The sequence below is a fragment of the Sciurus carolinensis genome, chromosome 8 (assembly GCF_902686445.1).
Source record: "Sciurus carolinensis chromosome 8, mSciCar1.2, whole genome shotgun sequence".
Lineage (NCBI taxonomy): Eukaryota > Metazoa > Chordata > Mammalia > Rodentia > Sciuridae > Sciurus > Sciurus carolinensis.
This window is the reverse complement of record NC_062220.1, coordinates 119,119,475-119,140,918: the sequence shown is the minus strand read 5'-3', so window position 1 is coordinate 119,140,918 and position 21,444 is coordinate 119,119,475. Positions and strand designations below refer to the sequence as shown.

Genomic DNA, 21,444 nt, shown 5'->3' with positions numbered 1-21,444 from the left:
AGCCTAGGTTCTTTGACAGGTGACTGTATAGACCACGCATGTGTACCTGCTCAGAGTTCCAGGATCTTGGCTCCTAAGCATGGCTGTGTGGAAGGTGCCTCCTGCTTTTCTCTCTGTGGACAGTGGGAAGAACTGAGCACCTTTCTTGCACTGTGTAGGGTGCAATGAAGTCTCTGGATCAGCCAAGTGAAGGCTGCCTCTCTGATCTCAGGATTTTCCACACTAAATCTGTTCCTTTTTTTTTGTACATATTACCTCTCTCTGTGATCCAGCGATGGCTCCACTGCTGCAGCACCAGCTGCCTCTACAACCTTGACACTAATATACTATTTTTCTTCTTTGTTTCATGTACCCAACATTCTGATTCTGTAAGACTCCCTGACTGACCAGTACTGGGTTGTAGTGAAATTCCTCTCTGACCCACCTCAGAGCGAAGCAGTATTCATGCTCTTTGAATTCTAGGTCATGAGCTACAAGTAATAAAGACTCTATCTACCTGCCATTTTGCTTCACTATTCTAATGTATTATTACTTATACTTGAGGTTCTGACTTTCTATATCTCTATGAATTTTTTTGCAGTGCACTATGAAGTTTTGGTGAGTTCCTTTAGTTACTCAACTCAATGAGAAGTGGTTTTCTTGCTTTGGAAGTCTGGCAATGAGTAACAGTCCGGGGTGCATCCTTCTTCGAATCTGCCAACTTCTCTTCCCCTGAAAACAAATTTTGGATGATTTCAATTCTTTTCAAGTTGTCAATGTATGTTTCAGAGTCAAAATATACTCTATCTTGATGAATACCTCATGTGATCTTGAAATAATTACTATCTCATTGTTGAATGAAGTTTTTGTACAAAGACAAACTAGATCTATGTGATTGATAGTGGTTCTGCTACATTCCTAGGATTACCATGTCCAAGTAGCAGCTTTTTTGGCTTGAAGTAATGCGAGTGTATGATCTTAGAGCTCTAAATCACACACTGAAACATAAGTAGGTCCATGCTCCTTCTGAAGACTGTAGGAAAAAATATTTTCATACCCATTCCTAACTTTTTCTGGATTGTTGGTCAAACTCTCTGATTCGGTTCTCACATGGCATTTGTCCCACTTGAATGTGTCCCCTCCCCTGATGAGAAAAGTCATCATATTTGCAGAATAGGTCCACCCTTCTCCTCCACTATATATTTAATGCATGAGATGTCAATGGCTCTCTTTTCAAAACTGGTAAAATATTGAGGTACTGGTGTTGGGATTTGAACATGTATTTGGATGGAAATAATTTGACCTATAACACAGCTGGTCGATTCAACACTATACTATTTCATTTCCTCCTCATGGATCTGTCAAGTGCTTTCAGGAATGCTGAAATATTCTAGTGTAACACTGGAGAGTTTCATTTCTCACTGTGCTTCCTTCCACTGTTTTGCTGTTTTCATCTCCTTCCTGGACTCCTCTTACTCTGCCATCCAAAAAGCATCATGGTCCCGCAGCATCTGAGCCTGTGTGTGTTAATCAACCATCTCCATACCCCTAGACCCATGTCCACAGCAAGAACTCTCACTGAGAGAGCCTTCAGCAAACCAAAATGCTGACAGTTACACTGTATTCCCCTAGATGCCAACCAGGAGATCATGGAGGTGGCATCATTTGACTGGAAAGAAGAAAAAACACCACCTATTGCTGAGAGAAGATATGTCTTATCTTTGTCTAAGATATAAATGTTTTTTTCTTGTTTTCTTTCTTTTAGTTCATATTCAGTCATGAACATCTGACAGTGTATATTATACATGAGTTACACAGTTTCTTTGTGTGGAATTACAACTACAAGTCTATTACAACTGGTGCCTGATTCAAATGACATTAATGTCCCACAACAACTATTGTGAAATGATTGTAGGGAGCATTTACCTCAGCAGCAGTTTTCCTCAGTACAAAAGGTACTGTGTACAAGTCATCAAACTTAAAGACATCCCACATACAATGCTTCTGTCTTTCTCAAAAGTGCCTTTTCTGCCTTCTTTGTGGTCCTTGCATCAATCGCTTTTTCCCATTGTGTTATGTAATATCACCATAGCCAACAGTAGACTTGTGCAATGAGACTCTGCAGACCATGCTCACACTGTCTTCCTTTCTGTAACTGCAGGTGGACTTTGCAGAAAATGAAAAATGTAAGTACTCTTAACTCCCTCACATGCTGAGGAAAAATCTCTGCTCTGTAAATGGTCAGGGTTTCCTGCCTGTTTATCTATAGAAAATTATACTGATTTCAAATTTCTTTTGGAAATGAGGTTGGGGATGTGGTGACAGAGTGATAATCCAGTGAAGATTTATGACCATCTACCACCATCTTGAAGCACCTCTCATTGTGGTGCTGTGCATTTGTGCACATGAGGTGGGAGGTAACACTTAGCATGTCCATGTAATAATAATTTTGCATTTCTTAGAGAGAATGTGGGAACTTCCTCAGAATTTCTGTTCTTATTTGCCCAGTACAAGTGTCAATTTTCAAAAATAAATCCCCACACTAATGCCTGGTTTGCATGAAACAATTCCTTCAACACCCAGATCTGGAGTTCAGTTTACTATGCCCCACTCTGTAGCCGGAGATGATGTTGAGACAAATGATCCACACTGCACTGTGTAAGGAGAAGAGGCAAATAGGGTCAGGAATGGGCCCTGATGTCGATGCTTTGCAATAGGGAAGTGTATTCATTACTCAGATATTTGTCCCCACTCCAGGTTATTCCCATATATTTTTGTACTCATGACCCCTAGAGATATTTGAAATATTTTACATACTTGTAAGGTGGCCTCAGACGTACGAACATGCTTCCCTTATGATTTGAGACTGAGACAGAGGAGTTGCCCAGGCCTGAGTTCCCTAATGCTGAAGATGGACTCTGTTGGCATGTTTCAACTTATTATGGAAGCTGCCTTCCTATGAGAACTTTTGAGACACTGCTTTCTGAGAAGCATGTTTAAATTGAATGGACTTTCATTGGGCCTGGAAAGCACAGATAAAACACATGTATTGCAGAAATATGGGCTCCAGTGAAGGAAAGCTTAGCACAGCAGTGGTCTCTGACCCCGTAATTTAGATCCTCACTGACCTCTCTGACCTGAAAGATATCACTTTGACAGTGTCTCTGAAAGTTCTTCACATAGTCAGTCTCCAATGCTATCAATGTCCTTCCACTCATCCATAAAATTACTCACACTGGTCACTGGGAGTGTGCAACGACTGTTCTCTTGATTCCTCCTCAATCTTGAGCTCATCCTTGGGCAGAGCATCTTCATCTTGGTTCCCATTAGCATTAGATGAATACCACTCTGTGCTATGATATCATTGTCCAGTCCATTGCCCTAGGTCAGCCAGAATCTGTAGGGAAGTTATGAAGATTGCACTGTGTCTGGCCTCAGCTCTCACATTTCTCTTAGTTCAAGGCAGGATGTGCTAGACACTGCTGGGAGTCATTTGCATCTAAATGTTGATTTCACTGATGTAGTGTCCTCAGGCCCTCAGAGAGTTTCTGGTCCTTTTGCATGAGTCCACAGTCAAATTACAAGAGAGGGCTGAGATCAGGGTAGTAAACTCCTCTGCAATGCAACCCAGGGGAAAGAAGGTCCTGTCTCCCTCATTTTTTGATTTCAGGACTTGCACATCACAAAATGGCATTTACTACATTTATGTGATGTCTACATTTCATTTTATTTATATTTTAACCTGAAACATTCAGAGACACATCCCAGTTCCACCATTGAAATGCCAAGTAGACCTGTGCACATAATGCAGAGAGCATTCCCATTACCCTGTGGACTGCTGCCCTGAATCTGGCACAGTGATTCTCCCATGAATTAATAATGCTCCAACTGTTTGCATCATAGTTTATGTGTCTGCTTGATCAGTTTCAAGGACAGAGTGATAACATGCCAGTGGAAATAAGAAGTTGAAATTTGACACCTGCAGCTCCACTGTCTCACTTCAAGGTTTGCAATTGTTTGCAGCATCTTGTTGAAGGCTATCGACCACACAGAGCTCAGAGAGTGTCTCAGAAGCCACAACACAGATCAGTGTGATCCAGAATATTAATATTAGCTTTACTCTCTTTTTATTGCTATAAAGAACACATTTGAGACCAAATATTTTATACTGGTGTGTTTATCTTACATTTCTGGAGTTTCAAGAGCATTGCACTAGCATCTGCTTTGATTTAGTGAATGCCCTCTTAGCTGCATTGCATGATTGGTGGCATCCTCATGGATGCAGGTGCAGGAGGGAGAAATCACATGTGGAGACAGGACGCCAGCAGGGATCAGATGTCTCATTTGTTCTTCCTATAGAATCCAGGATCTAACAAGGTTGTGAAAAAATATATTCCTGCCTGTGAGGCTGAGGCCCTCAAATGACCTTGTTACTTTTACCCAGGCCTGTCTTCCAACTGGTTTCACAATGCTCCTTATGGCCACATACATGTCCAAGCCTCAATCACATAATCTTGTAAGGGACAAACAACATCCAACCCTAGCACACCTCATGATCTGAATTGGTGAAGAAGAAAGCAAGAGACACTCTTAGTTAAGTCTGTTGTTGATGTTTGTGTCTCTAAAGGTGGGATGTACAGCCAGGCATGGGACTTGAGCAGTTATGAGGTAGAACCTGCAGGTAAGGAACAGTCCTTTTGTATGACCCAAAAGGAAAGGTTTCCTTGAAGGAGTCAGGTCCACCTACATATGTGAAAAATGAAAAATGGGTCTGAAATCGAAATCAACTGAAAAAATGTATTAATTTCATAGTTTAATGACATAGGAATAAGAGTTAGTAGACCTACTGACTTTGAACATCCTGCTTGTAAGAAGACAACTTCTGCCTTGCTAGTGATACACAATATTCCCTGTAAGACCCACTCTGTCCTGAATTTGCCTCTAGTAAGTATCCAATAGCTTGACTCTCTTGGTGGGCAGTTCTTAGGAGTCATGGATGAAGGAATTTATATCTGGACTTTGGGTTTGACCCACAATGGAAGGATTCATTCCCAGAGGCTTTTTGTGAACCTGTTATCAAAGTTGTACTCACGTGTCCTAAGCAGTGTGAAAGGAGTCAAATTCCCCTCTGCATGTTCTTATAGGAGTACTTTCTCTTCTGTTTATTGTCTACTCTGGTTTAAAAGACACTCACAAATATGGGAACTTAAAGAAAACTTCCTCATACAGGCCTTTAGTTCTCCTTTGTAAAAGAATGGGGAGAAGTACATTCTTGACCATCTTTCTCACCTCTAGTCCTCATCTAATTTCCAAACACTGGGACTAGGAGGAAAATCTGAATTTGTTTGCATTCACAAGGCCTATGTCTAAAGAGTCAGGGAGTTAGTGGCTGCTGTTGGAGGAATGGGATGACACAGACATCCCTGAGGACAGTGGGGGAATCTGAACTGGAAACCAGTGCTTGGGATCCTAGACCTATTCCTCATTGCAGAGGTGAGGTGATGGAGGACAGAAGACAGGAGGGCAGACAAGAGAAGAATGGAGAGCTTTGACTTTGGGCTACAGAACACCAGGAGCAGCAGCAACTCAAGTTCTCACCTTGACTTAACTCTACCTTTCCTTTTTCCAAGGTCGCATCATCACTACCACTGCTCTTGTCCATGCTGAAGGCAACTTTATGGACACTGAGGATGAGGACGAGGACAATGGGAACAGAAATGTGAAAGTAATTTTTTCCTATGTGTCTCTTTTTCATACCATCTTATTTATAAACTCTTTGTCGCTCTCCCATGTTTCCTCTATCCCACTTTGTATGACTTTTCGGAAGGGACTTTTCTCATACACATCTTAGAAGTCCTTAGACCTTCAATGACTGGGAAATCTCTCTGCACCAAATTTCTTAGTCTTGCCCTGGTTTCCGACCACAGACAGCACCACTGATTCATGCTGGGCAACGCTGAGCATGCTTGAATGTATCCTTCCTTTCATATGTCAAGATTACCCAGTTAGAATGCAATTCTCCCAAAAGGAACTGGTTCCAGAGATCCTGTCCTGATTTATAATGTGAGCTCAAGGCAGCAAAAGGAGACAAGGAAGGATAGAAATAGGAAATGTGAGTGTGGACAGAATGAGAGGGAGAGCAGTTGTCAAATAAGAGCATATATTCTCCACTGCTTCCCTCACTTTCTTGCAGTTTATGCAATCCAGCAGAAGCAAGGAGAGCACTGAATTGGCCACTATTGCATGTGTCCAAGACCATGCAAGGGGAGGTAAAATTAGGGTTAAAATCAGTGCAGGAAGCTGTCTGAGGATGAAGCTGCAGAGGAGGTAGAACTGGAGGAGCAGGGTCCTTGTTCTAACCTGTGTCAGCACACCTGCTGCCCCTCAGGGGGCCCAGATGTGTGCTACTTAAACTTCACACCCAACTTCCCTGGAGAACCCTTTCTTCTCCCTTATGTTCACTCTCTAGGGAGCTGTTTCAGAAGGTTCTGAAGGTAAATGGGAAGTTGCTCTTGGAGGGCATTCATAGACATTGTCTGCTCATAGACAACACCCTTTGCTGTGGGCAGCAGACCAGTCTTAGTTTTCCTTAACCAGATCCCAGGGGAGATCAGTGCCCAAAGTCACCTTGCACAACCTGAGGAAAACTGTGGTCCTTGCCACTGTTTCTGTGGCCAGAAACTCCTCCCATGTGACCCTGCACCTGGTTCTGTGTTGCAGATTGCTACAGGGACACCTGAGCCGACAGTGATTTCTGATCCTGGAGTTCCAGCTTCTGAGGTTAAACTTGCAGTGCAGAGAAACTGCAACTAGCTGGCAGGAGGTGAAGCAGCAGATCTTTTGTGCTTTCTCCCTCCCACTGACATAATGGTCTACTTTGTATAAACCGTACAGATTTATGTTTAGTTTGTTAAATAAGTTTAATGTTGGTATTTAATGTTTGATGTTGGTATTTAATTTATATTAAATTCTATTTACTTGGTAACAATTGCTTTTAAACTCATTCTATAACATAAAACACATCACAGGAAACACTGTAAATACAGGTAGATGTCCTGAGGTAGACGTGAATGAATTACATAGAAGTTACCCTAGTGACTCCCCATCACATCACTCCTCTCCTCCCATAACACTCATTTTCCTATATTTTCTTCTTTTTTAGGATGGTATTATAACCATTCATTAAAATAATGCTATGGGTTAATAGAAACAGCAAAGAAATAAAGAATTAAGTTGCAAGTGATATAAAATCCCAAGTAAAATCCAATATTTTGTTCATCCATTCATTCATTACAAAATTCCAAGACAAGACACCCAATATAATAATGTACTGCAAAGCAAAAGGCAAGTTTCTCTTATCAAAACTGAGGTTTCTCATTTTATATCCTTTTCTCAATCATGAAAAGAATTCTTTTTCAAGGTTATATAACATACATATATAATTAGATAGAAACTTACACTATAAACTTGTAACAGTGCTGCAAATACATTATTTTACATGTTTCTCATAAGCAATATGTTGGTTATGTTACATATATAGCATGAAAACTATTAAAATAATAAAAACTAGACAAAAAAGCATGTCAGCTCCATGGTAACATACCAGGGACCCTCCAGTCTATCCATGATAAAAATTAAATAATAGTGTCTAAAAAATAATATCTTAAATACAATTAATAAGAAATAAATTCAATAAAGAATTGAAATACCACAGCATTCAGTTTTCAAAATTCATGCATCTTTTCAGTTGATCCAATATTTTTTCAACTGTTTTCAAAATTTGTTCAGAGCCAATTGTACTCACAAATGTCACGCATCTGTTACTTCACACATTTACTTTCCCCATAAAAGATGTTTGACCAATATCAAAAAAGTTCATGTCTTTTGAGATGAAGCTGGATCAAATGCTGGCATCATTTTGAACTGTTACAAGTGTTTCTGTGTCACAAATTTATTCAACCAAGCAAACAAGATGGAAATCATAATGACACAGCTTGTATTGAAATAAATCAAAACAATGGCACATGTAACCCAAGAGCAGTGGCACATTAAAGCAAGACTAGCGGATACAAGCAACAACTGTCAGCTGCATAGTAAATAAACTGAAAAAGGTTCCAAGTGAGACAAGACCAGGGAGAGGTCACGGTGAAGGTGCCAGCTGGGTTTCCAACTGACCACTGTTCTACAAAGTGGAAATTAAAAAAGAAAAAATTTGTATTTGTGAAAAACTTTGCCTAGGTATACTATTATCTCCAGTAGAAAAATATAAAAATAAAACAAAAAGCAAACAAACAAAAAAAATGCATTCCACTTCTCTGAATAGAAAAAAGCACTGGTTCTGTCTGTCAGCTACTGTTGACTCACACAGAATTGTTGTGTCAGATTTCTTTGGTTTGACACTGAGGATTGTTAAAACCAAAAGTTGTCAAATGTGATGTGTTTTTTGAAAATAATTTGTCAGATATTAGAACAGCTATCATTATTTTTCACAGTATCAAATTTGACAAATTTGCATCAAGGTAATGTAGCACAAATCATGTATTTCAAACCCTCAACCCATTTGCTTCCCTCATATCTTCTTTCACATACTGGGTGACTGAGTCACATGCAATAACTTCTATTCAGAGGAGGAGCTGATCTTACCAGGTACTTCACTAAATGAACATAAATGAAAATAAGGCACTTTCTGTTCTTTCGACTTGTTTCAAACTTTCAAAAAAAAAAACACAAAAGTATGCCTTTGGTCCTTCGTTTTTGACAACCTCAAGAAAATATCATTTAATGAAATAAATGTTTTTTTTTGTTGTTTCAAAACACTTGAAGATATAAAGTGCTACATTGCACACACACACACACACACACATATATATACATATATACATATACACACACACAAACACACACAAACATATTTTGCACCAGCAACCTTGTGTAGAAAAAGTATTTTTGTTCATTTGTTTCAATGAACTACAATTTTATCTGCATTTCCATTATAGGAATACAGCAAATAGGCAGGTATGGATTTTACATCCTTTACAATTGTCCTCTATAAAAGGGATTTGTATAAATGGTTGAACAGTTTGCCCTATAACGTGACACACAATTGATGGACATTGTTCTCAAATTGCATTAAGGAGGTATAAAATAAAGGTTCTACAATATTAGCTCAGATATTCATCTTTTTACAAACACTGTTGCAGTTTTGTTCTTTGCATTACTTTTCAAATCCCCTTAAGTTTTTCTCTCAGGGCACAATGTCCTAATACTTCAAACCTGACAGGCAATATTTCAAAAGTTGCATCTTCTGCCCTTTGGGGGCACTGTAGTGACTGAACATCATATCAAACTTTGGGTCCTCTTTGAATCACTTCACCAGGGATTACCTGACTGAAGAAGGTTCATGCATGGTGCATCATCACACAGTTCATTCAGATAGAGTGACTTCCCAATGAGAAGAAAAGTTTCCTAGAATTCTCTTACAGTAAATGCCTCCTGTTACTGAGTAGTTAAGTGTCATATGTCTCCCTTGTTAACATTCACATGGAGTGAGACATTGAAAGATGATCAGTGCTGTGGGATGATTTGGGCATGGGGAGCTGAATTACAGGAAAACATTATCTTTGTCTTTTGTTTGGTTAGATGGTAAGGCAAATAGACAAGTGAATCAGCTCTCAGCACTGACCACAGGCAAGCAATGGCCACTGTTCAGCAGGCAAGTGTGGTCAGGTCATCACAGGGTGAATTGTTCAGTGATCAGAAGTTCACAGGTTAGTTGCCAGTGGCAGCTCAAACTTTGGTCACAATCCTTTGGTAATGATAGACATAAATGTGTTGCCTCTGAACTTCAGTAGCCACTGCACCTAATACAACTTTTGGTTCAACAGGGTAGTCAAGGATTGATGCAGCTGGTGTCGACATGTAAGGATATTGGTAGGATGTGTAGATCAACCCAAGCTCAGTCCCTGGAGGGATTATAGCAGCAGTTGGATGAGGAGTTCCATTTAGCATATCAGTCATCTGTATTTGTCTGATCAAAGGCATAATGGTAGGACCAGCTGTGGGGAGGACAGGCCTAGGCCTAGTTATGATCCTAGAAGCAGCCTGGGCTGTTGTTGAAAGAGAAAAGTCCAGGGCTGGTGATTTAATGTTGGCATCTCTCTAGGTGTCATTTGGAATCCCCATCTCCATCAGCTGCATCTTCTTCAGGCTGTCTTTTCCTCTCGTTGCAGGTACCAGTAGTTTCTTCACTTCTTCAACTGCTCTCCTCAGTTTTATTTCTGCTCTGCTCTGAGCATCTTCCACAGTGATTCGCACATGGAAATCTTCATTCTGATGCTCCCAGTTGGGTTTGCTCTATTTTGCTCCTCCTCCTTTTTATGTGTCATTGAGCCCCTGGCTGGTAGCATTATTATATATCCAGTTTCTGCTCAAGCTGCTTAGCTATAAGTCCTCTGGGTCCCAAGATCTTCCCTGTGCTAATTTCTTCTTCCAGCAGCTTCTAGAAGTGTTTGGAGATTCTGAAGAATTTGGACAGGTTGCTAAAGTTCTTTTTGTCATTCATTATCTCCATCATCAAGTAATCTTGTATTACCATTTCTCCAATCACAATGACCTAATTCCAGGCTCTGCAGCTCATTGAGCCCAGCACCTTGGGGCTGGTGCCCGAGTGAAGGAATGGGCTAGAGTGAGCCCTGGCCAGTGGCCTCTCTTGAGCCAACATCCTTCTCCGTGATTGCCAGCATATATATGTGACACTGAAAATTGTAAAATGGGTATGTATTCTGAGGTGAGAGTGTGTGACCATATGTCACAGTGGTATGCTAATAGAAGAATTTGTGATAGGACTCAAAAGCTGCTGTTTAGGTCAAGACCCCTAGCAAGTCCCAGTGTAGATCATGGGAGTTTGGGAACAGTAGTGTCCCCTACTGTACAGAATTACACACCTTTTGAAAATCAGCTCATGGTACAAACCCAGGTACTTGTAGCTACACAATAACATCAGTAATCACTTGAACATGAGGCCAGAACTGTGTGATTGACCAGTCATGAGGTTAGACAGCTCAGCAGTGGACACTGCATGGTGGATATTTTGCATCTTGGAAGGAGCCAGAGCAGGGCTCAGTCTCAGTACTCTGCATTGGTAGGTGGTCCTGCCCCATGTCTCCAATTTTCCACTATCAGACACTCACCCTAACCCTAAACATCTTAGTTCTCAAACTATTCTTCTATGAGGAATAACAGACTTACAAAAATGTTAAGAATAAGACACAAAGAAAAAAAAAACACAAACTAAAAGGAAAAGAAGAACTAAATACAATTCTAAATAAGTATAAATGTCCAGGAGCCAAGCAGGTCACAAAAGAAGACTGAATAGAAAATACTAACAAGTAAAAAAAGGAAAAATAAAAAAAATTAAAAACAATAGAGCATGTGTCTTAATATTTAGGGAATTGCTCCCATCGGAGGTCCGAATATTCTTCTCGGTTTTGCTAGTTGTGGTTGCTGAAGTGACAGGTGGTCCCACAACCCCTGCCCTTTGGGGCAGGGTTCTGGTTAAGATTACAAGCTCTTCCACGGATTTATCTGAAGGTTTTTAACTGGTGCAGCTCCCTGGCTGAGCAGATGCTGGGCCTTGCTGGAAGACTGTCCCTGAGGGAAAACCCCTGGGTTTCACTCATGCAGAGGAGGGGTTAATTCTTGTTCCCCTCATGCTCACATAATCTATGTGTTTTCACTACTTTAGGGTTCAGACTCCAAACTATGAATTCCTTCCCACACTTTCATGTTCTCCATCAGGCTCCTTTTTACAACTTATTTTCACGCAGCCCATTTTATAAGAGGTTGTTCTTGGCGAAGGTAGTCAAGTGCGTTTTCCTGACCACTTTCCCCCTACATAAACCTCATTCCACATTTTTTATTTTCTTCTGGTCTCTTAGACACACACTGTGCCGTGTGTTGTGGGTTTGTCTAATGTGTTCTTAGGGCAGGGAGAGCTGTTGGGAACTCAGGCCCCCCAGTTGCCCTTTATGTGTGCTGGAGGTATAAGGTGATTCCTTCCTCCAATTTCCTTCTATAGCCAGGAGAGACAGGACATGTGTTCTCCTCCCTTTTCCTTCTGCACAATATTGTTGCACAAGATATGCTTCAGCTTCTTTGTGCAGTGACTACACACCCCTCAGATCCCCCAAAACTGGGGTTCTTTAACTGAAGTGCTGCTTCACAATTTTAGCCAGAGGAGAGTTGCCAGGAGCAGCAGCCTTGGGAATCTCTGTTAATTTGTTCCTTCCAACCGTGTGATTCCCCAATCTGTTTTCAATGTTCAGAGTTATTTCCCAGAAAAGATCACCTCTCTCACCATTTCAAGGAGCTATGTAAATGAGATGATAGTTTCATGACATGGAGTGACCAGGAAAGCAACCTTTCATAATCCACCATTTGTCCCAATCTCCAGTTTACAAACTTCTGATGATAATATCTTGAAGTCAGCTGTCATGGGCACATTTGTGACCCAAAGGTCCATCATATGTTGAAAGTCTGATGTTCAGTCTCAGTGCTCTTTGCAGATGGCAGAACTCATATGTGGTAGGGCCTAATGAAAAGAAGTTAGGCCATTGGGGTCCTGTTTTATAAGGAAATATTGAGACGTCTCTTCCTTTGGCCACCATGAAGTGAGCAGTTTACTCCACCACTGGCTCCCATTATGATGTGTTGCCTTGCCATGGGCTCTAAAGCAATGAGCCAACTGATCATGAAATGAAAACTCCCAAACTGTGAGCTAAAATAAACCTTTTAACCTAACCACATCATCTCATTTATTTGTTGTAACAATGAACAACTGACTAACAAATCAGCTTTGGAAAATGCAGGAGGGTGCAGTGCATATCATGATTAAGATAGGGGGAAGAAGAGTGATAGTATTCGGGGGCACCCTGTACCCTCTATTCTTCACTTCTTGCAAGGAGTCCCTTCTCTAACTGTGTAAAGTCTCAGGTCTACAGCAGGATTGTAAAATTAATTTCAAGAACAACTTCTATTTGTGACTGTGTCTTGCACCTTCCTAGAATCCCTGAGAGAGAAGCAAGTGAAGAAGCTAAGCTTAGGAAATGCGAAGAGGTTGTCCAAGCCTCTTCTGGTAAGCTGAGATCTCTAGATCTGTGGGGGTTGAACTCTTGGGGTTCTTGAGTCTTTGAAAATTTGTGGAAGATGCTAGAACTGCTCTCTAGAAAAATTCATTGAATACTACATGACTGACACACAATTGCAGAGACCCTATATTCCAGCTTGACAATACTATACCTGTAACATGGAAGGGACCAACTCTACTACTCAACACTATATTTAGCATCAACTGGTTTGAGGTCTAGCACAGATTGCATGGTTCATGAATAGTTCTTGATCAAATGTGTCAGTGGTCCAGGACTCAATACCAGGCTTGTCTGGCCAACCATCTTCACATTCGTCCAGGGAACCCCAACTTGGGAAACTCTCTGCAAAACATAAACTGACTGTGAAGTCACCTATTCCTGATAAAGTCCCTGAGACTCGAATCTAGGTGACAGTTTGACCTTTCTCTTTCTATAACACTTGCCCCTACCTGGTATGGGTAGCATTCAAGGTCTATCACAGACCAATGACCAGGAGTTCTCGGTCCCTGACAGACATACTATGATTCTTCGCTACTTGGAACATCCCCTATGTGGGCCAAGCTCTGTGACTCCTGAGATGCTCACAGACACCTGGTGGCCTGGAGGCAGGTGATACAGCTGCCAGTGGGCAGAGCAGGAAGCTTTGCACCACAGAGGTTAGACACAGAGATAGTGGGAGTGAATGGGCCTGATTCAATTGGAACCAGGAATCCAATGCAGGACACTAGTGTTGGACAGGGAGAAGGAACCAGGTGGGGCCTTGACAGTTTAAAGGTCACAATACCAACAGCCTTTGTGACTGTGAGTCAATTTCCAAGCTGGGATTCCTGGACCATCAGAAATTCCTAGGAAAAAATGACAAAGGGACCAGCCTGGTTCTGTAGTGAAGGATCTGTATATGAATAGGGACAGAAGTTTCTGACCATGTCTCTGGGCCTGGCCTCCACTACAGGGCCTGCCTTAAAGCAGAGAGAGGTGTTTGACTATGCACAGGCAAGTTTGGGGCAGGCGACAGGGGTTGAGTGAAGCAGTGAGGTGATGGGAGAGAAGGGACCCTGCAGAAAGAGGCAGGAACCTGGGGTTAATGCTCAGAAGGAGCTGCAGCAGGGCGGGCCAGCCTTCTGTACATGCCAGATCTCAGAGTAATGCTGGCAGCCAGGGACCTGGGGAGGCCCATTGATTTCAATTGCACCCTAGCCCAGCTCCCCTTCGGGAGACACTCACAAAGTCATTTCTATACATGAGTCCTGCAGGATGGGGCTGGCTTACCCAGCACCTATTTATCCTGTATGTGGAGACACGTCTGTTTCCCTCTGAGAACTTCATACGCTCATCACTGGCTCATGATCACCATTATCCTGCAGTAACCATTGTTCACACTGTGGACAGAGGTCAGCTCTGTCAGCTTTACTATTGGAACCAGGTCAGAGGCTCAGGAGGATGACGATGTAAACAGTAACTAAATCATTCTTTGTTTCAGTCATTCCTAAGATTCTATTATCCAGGGAAATTGCTGGCTCTATTGAGTTGGACACTCAGGTAGTTTTATCAAATAGAAGTTTATTAATCAGCACCTACAACAAGACCCCCTCACCCCGGTGTCTACCAGCCCTGCACATTATGTCATACATACTTCCTAATTCTAGGCTGTTCCTTTCCTGACCGCTCTGCTTTAAACATCTTCAGTGAACATTCTCCAGCCTAACATTACTTCTCTGAACCATAACTAAGACCCTGTCACAATGGAATTGTCTTTAATACTAAGACTTAGTGTTGTATGACTGATAGGATTTATGTGGCCTGTGGTAGTTGGCAATTCAAGTCAATAAAAATGTATTGCTCAGATTCCAGTGGAATCAGGGGAGCTTGGGGAGGCCCAGTGACCTGCCTGCCCAGGTTAGAAATATGAGGGTAGGGGCAGGAATGGAAACTTCCACCCCAGGAGGCAGGCCCTCTCCTGCCGGTATGAGGACAGGGATGGATGGTGGGAATCAGAGTGGTGGCAGGTTCCACTCTCAATTCCTTGTCTGCCTGTGTCACTTTGAGCTTTACCATTGCTGCACCACAACTCATAGTAGTAGTCAGCATCACCTATGGCCCTGGACATCACTGATGGTACAGGTCACCATGGTCCCTGATTTGGTGCAGTAGAATCAATGAGGAATCCCTGCAGGCTAGTTGTTATTATTATAGATGACCAATTCAGGGACCTGAGCTGGTTTCTCTGGTACCAGTGCACTTTACATCTTCTAACTCTGTTTCCCTCACAGGTGACACTGGCCAACTCTCCTGGGGCCACCAACAGACTGTGGCTGACTAGGATGAAGAATGTCATGGCTCCTGCAAGGCAGAAAAGGAAGCAGTAGGCTTCAAGGTGAAGGATCCTTCTAGGATATCCTTCCTACCTGGCATGGATGAGTTTCAGGATTCCTTGTGCTGACAGGGTGCCCTCTCCCATTGATCCCAGTTCCAGTGCTCCATGAGATAGGGTGGAGAATGAAGCCTACAACAAACAAAAATACTACCCCTCTCCTGGTAGCTATAATCCTTCCGGCTCACACAAGCCAGTGAGCACAGAGTGGGGACTTCAGGGACATGCTGAGGTTAGAGGCAGGACCAGGCATGTAAAGGAGCACTGTTCTGCACTGGTGGTTGGGAGCCCTGGGGCAGCTCCTGTGCAGGGAGCAAGGCAGTCAAGGAGGAGGGAGGTCCAGGCTTATGGGGAGGTACCCCTGAGGCTGAATCTTGAAGCACAGGCTGACCAGGCTTCTACCCAGGATTCATTTATCCCCTAGCTGGAGAGACCTGAGAGTTATGCAGAGAAGCCTGAGATCACAGAAGCAGATAAGGGAGGTTTGTGGGGTTCAGCCAGACTCCAACCCAGAGATTCGGAGAGGAAATATGTGGCACTGTGAACTAATGTCAACCCACAAGGTGGTGACCCTCCCTCCCCTTCTAGTTACATAGTCTGGGTAACATCTCTGCCCACACTGTGTTTGGTTTTTGCTTCTGGACTGATGAGGCCATTCAGAACTCAAGAGTCAAATATGGCTGAATTTTCTGAACCCAGTCTATAGGAGACAGAGGCTTAGATGTGTGTCCTGCCCCAGGTCATGATTCTTGGGCTGCATGGTGGAAGTAAACTTCTTCCCTGAACCAAGTGTCTGAAAATCTTAAAGGTCCAGTGAGGAGCTGTAACTCTTTTCCTTGCAGCCACACCTCAGGCAGATCTTGGTTGCTGTGCCTTCCATCTCCAGCATGTTTTGGGCAGATTCCACGCTGTGCTTCTATACTGCCTGGTAGTTGCAGAATTTCAGTACAAATGGTGATCTTGGGGGAAATGAAGAACCTGGGTCCCTGCCACATTAACAGACACATTCTGTTAGAGCTGGAAGTGAGAGATCAGGAGAGTAAAAATCTGTATGACAGTATTAAGGAGGATGACGTGAAAAAAGACACCTTTTCTTTCAGAAAATCCTCCTGCATGTTTGAATCTCCGTGAAACCCAGACTCCTCCTAGCCCCAGGGGCTCTGTCAGGTGGTCTCTGCTGCCCTCTGGTAGATGCTTCACACCAGCTGCTGGAGGCTCAGAGGGGTCTGTATAAAATCAGTACATATTGCTCAAGACCATACGACCTTGATCCATGGCTTGCTGTCCATACAGAAGAAATTTCTTTTTACTACCTGACCCTTATATGTGTCAAGGGGAGGAAACAAGGGTGAAGTTTACACTGGAAATATGAACACTTCAGTTTAGAGGAGAAGGATCCAGCCCTACCTGAGGTAGCACAACACCTTTTCAGGAGTGGTGGGTGATCATTTAAGTGGTCCCAAGGCCTCTTGCTGAGTGTCACAGGACTCGAGGACTCATCTTCCTGGTGCCAGTGGCAGGTGCAGAGTCAATGTGGGACTGTGGTGGCTACAGAACCACAGGCACAGACAGGAGACCATCTTCCACCAAGGGTGATTCAGGCTCACTGTGGTCTGGACCACAGTGTTCCATCTTGTTCCAAACTGGGAGTCAGCATGGACAGGAGACTCCCTGTTCTCTCAGGAGTTTCCATCTCCTGGGTGGGTCTGGGTTAGACACACTTGCTGGACAGTCTCAGCAGACTATCCTACAAGCTTCTACCTGTGCATTATCCTGTCTATTGAAAATCCAGGCTTATTCATCAGGTCCCAGTTGTCCAGCATTAGCCATGGAATAAGGTGCAAGATAATGGACTGGCACACAGTCTTCTTGAGTTCTTCTCAGTGAGTATTTGTACTTGTGAAGGAAAGAACAAACTGTTTTTGCAACATTTCCCCACTTAAACCTGGGTGTGATGGCTTCATCTGCAACACAGTCTCAGGGGATCAGAGGAGAGGAAAGTTAAGATGGTAATAATGGTGAAAGAGAAATAGAATGTTCCAGATCCCACATAAAGAATTAGTGAATATTGGAAAATATTACCCATCATACCTCAGAAGCATTTTTCAGGGAAAAATTATCCTGCATCGGCTCATATCTATATTATCTGTGCATGTGTTGTTGCACTAGAGAACAATTTCAAGCCTATTAGGGAAATAATTGAGAGAAATAAATCAAACAAGGGGAAATGCAGATAATTAATACAGTGATTAGAAACGATTCACAGGATGGGTGGGTGATATTGTGGCACTATCTCTGCACAGGTGCCTCTGGAAATGCCATCAGGTCTGGAAGAGATACAGGTGATAGCATTGTGTGGGCACAGCCTTGTCAGTGCCCTGTGGATGGACTCTGAGTGTGTGACGATGTGAGAGTGGGAAACTCAGGGACCAGGACTCAAAACTTTTTCCAGAACAAGATAATCTTTTTCCTACATGAAGACCTTTCATGGCAGGAGAGATGTGTATTAAGGGCAGGTGATGTATAATTTCCTGGTAGTATTGGAGTTCATGGATAGAGGCCTAGCACATTTAGGAACTTCCAGGTTGTTGTTCTGGGCAGGAGAGGTGGAATGGTGCATTCAGATTAGAGCCCTGTGCCTTCCCATTTACCTGGGAATGAATAACCAGGAGGTGGTTATTGGTCCTCCCTCTCTACCTTGTACCCACCTTGCATCCAGGTGGGGAATTTGTAGCCAGTGCCTCCTGTCCTGAGAACGCTGTCAATATCTTCTAGTGTTTAGTGAGTGAACTGCACTGTTTTCCCTGAAGTCCCCAAGGTAGTTGAAGTGTGAGTACAGAATTTGGGAAGCACAGTTCAAAAGGATGGGACTGAAAGAGGAAGTGACTATCCCAGGACCACTCAGAAAGGAAGAGAGAAGAGCAGATCCAGGAAGGTCATAGACCTGCATTCTTTACCTACTCTAGATTCACTGGATCAGCCTGGGCTGGAGAGCAATATGGGATAAAATCCTCAGCCAAAATATTGGGCTTCTCATGTGGAGGGGAACTCACTGTGGTTCTTTCAGCTGCCTGTGGGAGAGTGGTGCGTCTGCACCTTACCTGGTGTTGGGCAGGCATCTGGAAAGCTGACCAGCACCATTTGGGGCTGACCAGAATCCTCCAAAACTAAAGATCCAGATCAGAAGACTCTAGAATCATCATTTTATGAAAATTTACCCCAGATGATTCTTTGAACTGTCAAATAAGGTCTTATGCATCGGTGCCATTATCAGGAGACAGCTCACGGTGCATTAGTATAAAAAGTAAACTGAGTGGGGCTGGGGTTGTGGCTCAGTGGTAGAGCACTCACCTAGCATGGGTTCCATCCTTAGCACCACATAAAACTAAATAAATGTATTGTGTTCAACTACGACTAACATATATATATATATATATATATATATATATATATATATATTTGATACAAGTATCCCACTCCTGAGTCCATACCCAAAGGACTTAATATCAGCATACTACAGTGATGCAGCCACATCAATGTTTATAGCAGTTCAACTCACAATAACTAACAATGGAACCAACCTAGGTGTCCTTCACCAGATGAATGGATAAAGAAAATGTGGTATGTATACATAGTGGAATATTACTCAGCCTTAATGAAGAATGAAATTATGGTATTTACTTGGTAAATAGATGGAGCTAGAGAATATCATGCTAAGTGAATAAACCAGTCCCAAGAAACAAAGGCCGAATATTTTTGCTGATATGAGAATGCTATTTCAAAATGGTGTTGCGGCTAGGGAAGAATAGAGTTGCTTTGGATTAGGCAGTGGTGTGTGAAGGAAGGGCAGGGGTATAGAGGCAGGAAGGACAGTAGAATGAATTGAACATTATTACCCTATGTGCATGTATGACTACATGAACAATGTGATTCTACATCATGTACAACCAGAAAAATGAGAAGTTATACTCCATTTATATATGAGTTAAATTGCATTCTACTGTGATAGACAACTTATTAGGACAAATGAAAAAGTAAACTATACATTCAAAACTATAGTAATCATTGTCAATAGTAGTTTGTGCTTTAATTGATATGTATTTTGATTTTTCCTCTATTGTCTACTGAAGAGACATGCTTTCAGCTGTCTGAGGAAGAGACCGCACGCAGGAGGATGTGCCCACTTGCTGGCGCCTGATGCCTCCTCCCCCACCCTCACCTGTGCATGGTCCCCTGGCTGCGCTTGCACCGTGGCCCCAGCAATCTCTCCCATGAGGCATAGGACAACAGAGCAAGCGGGAACTACAGGCACCTGGGAGCACCACACTAGGGTGCCACTCTCACCTCACTTCCACTCCTAGTGGTGGTGGCTTGCTGTTTTCTCCATTCTCACAGTGTCAGGCGGAGCTGGTGTTGGCACCAAGTTGTCTACTTGGGGAGAGAGGCAAGCAAGGAAGCAAGCAAGGAAGCACCTCTGAGAAAAATAAAGAAGTTGTTCATTCCCAGTCTGCCTCCGATTCTTTCCCATGGTCTCTTTGCTGCAGGCGGCAACAGTCTACCAATTACACAAATTAGAAATCAGCTTCTATTTCAACAGTCTACCAATTACACAAATTAGAAATCAGCTTCTATTCACATCAGGAGGGTATACATACAGGCTATGGTTTTGTCTTTTTAATAAATTATATACATTGTATATATGCATTAGATATGTATATATATCCAGATCAGACTCTAGAATTGTCATTTTTATGAATGTGTGTATATATACATACACACACACATATGTCTATGGAGATTAATATATATATTCTGCATACCCTAAAGGTAAACTTCCTAAAACTGTATATCCCAGGTGCTATGAATAATCCAGCTTAGGATATAATATTATTAGTGTTTCCAAAGATATTTTCTTCTGAAGGACAAATCTCTGCAAGACCTTGCAAATTAACAGAAGCATACACTAGTGCTAGTGTTTTTATCTCCTTCATGGATCTGTCTTTGCATAAAGGAGACTTTGCACCCTTCGGCTTGGTGAACACACTGCCTGCTGTGCCAAATCTGCAGGACAGAACTGATCCTTTCAATGAAAACCAAGAGTCTGTTTCTGTGCTGTACAGAGTTAATTTTGGTCAGACATGAGAGGCTTATGAGCATGTCTCATTGGGCATGAGGATGAGGTGTTTTTGGTCTTCACTCACACTGGAGAGACATGTGAGCACTTCCTGAGCACATGGGCAGTTGGAAGATCTTGTTCTCAGACACCCAGAGCAGGTCTTGGCACATCAGAGCATCTCATTCCTGGGTCTTTATCTCACTGGGCTCACAATCCTTCATGTTCCTTGAAGACAAAGTCTACAGGGATGAAAGGTCAGAGAATGGGTTCCTTTCTTGTTATAATCTATATTGAAATCAATGGAGATAGTGTGAGTGTCTAATGAAGGAAAGGGTTCTCTGGGGAGATTTTTCATCTGGGAACCTGTGAACTAGTCTCTACAGGACTGAATGGATATGACAAGATTTTAATTTAAAATCCAGCTAATTCTTCAGGAAAATCATGTTTCTAGTGGTATCTACAGGCCTCTTGGGTGCACTGACATAGCAACTGAGTGAAAAAAAAAGGACCAAGGTTATGGTGATTGCTGAGTAAGAATGAAAGTGAAAGTCTGGCCTGGGTGGGGAGGTTTCTGTCCCACGTGCCCATCTGTGTCACTGTGAGCTCCCCATGTCATGTGCTGTGGGCACCAAAAACGTCAGTCTTGTCCCTGACCTGGGTTCCATTGGTGATTCAGGGTGATTGTGTTTCCTCAATCAGAGTCAGAGAAGCAGTCATAGTTGTGTGTGGAATGTTTGCTATGATCACAGATGACAAGCACAGGGGACTGGCCTAACATTTGCTACTGCCATTATGGATATTTAATCCCCAGTTTATTTTCTGAGTATGTGATC

The 21,444-nt window shown here is 42.6% G+C and overlaps 3 protein-coding genes and 1 pseudogene across 11 annotated transcripts in view; all 4 read right to left on the bottom strand.

The window, feature by feature from the left end:
* The window catches only part of LOC124991706 (immunoglobulin lambda-1 light chain-like), a 1,192,366-nt gene that overhangs the window by 338,747 nt on the left and 832,175 nt on the right, over positions 1-21,444 (bottom strand). The gene's annotated exons all lie outside the window — the stretch shown is intronic.
* LOC124991707 (immunoglobulin lambda-1 light chain-like) overlaps positions 1-21,444 on the bottom strand; it is a 1,154,667-nt gene that overhangs the window by 343,206 nt on the left and 790,017 nt on the right. The window lies entirely within an intron of this gene.
* Positions 1-21,444, bottom strand: part of LOC124991709 (immunoglobulin lambda-1 light chain-like) — a 981,515-nt gene that overhangs the window by 347,721 nt on the left and 612,350 nt on the right. The window lies entirely within an intron of this gene.
* LOC124990508 (protein quaking-like) lies at positions 9,748-19,768 on the bottom strand (annotated as a pseudogene).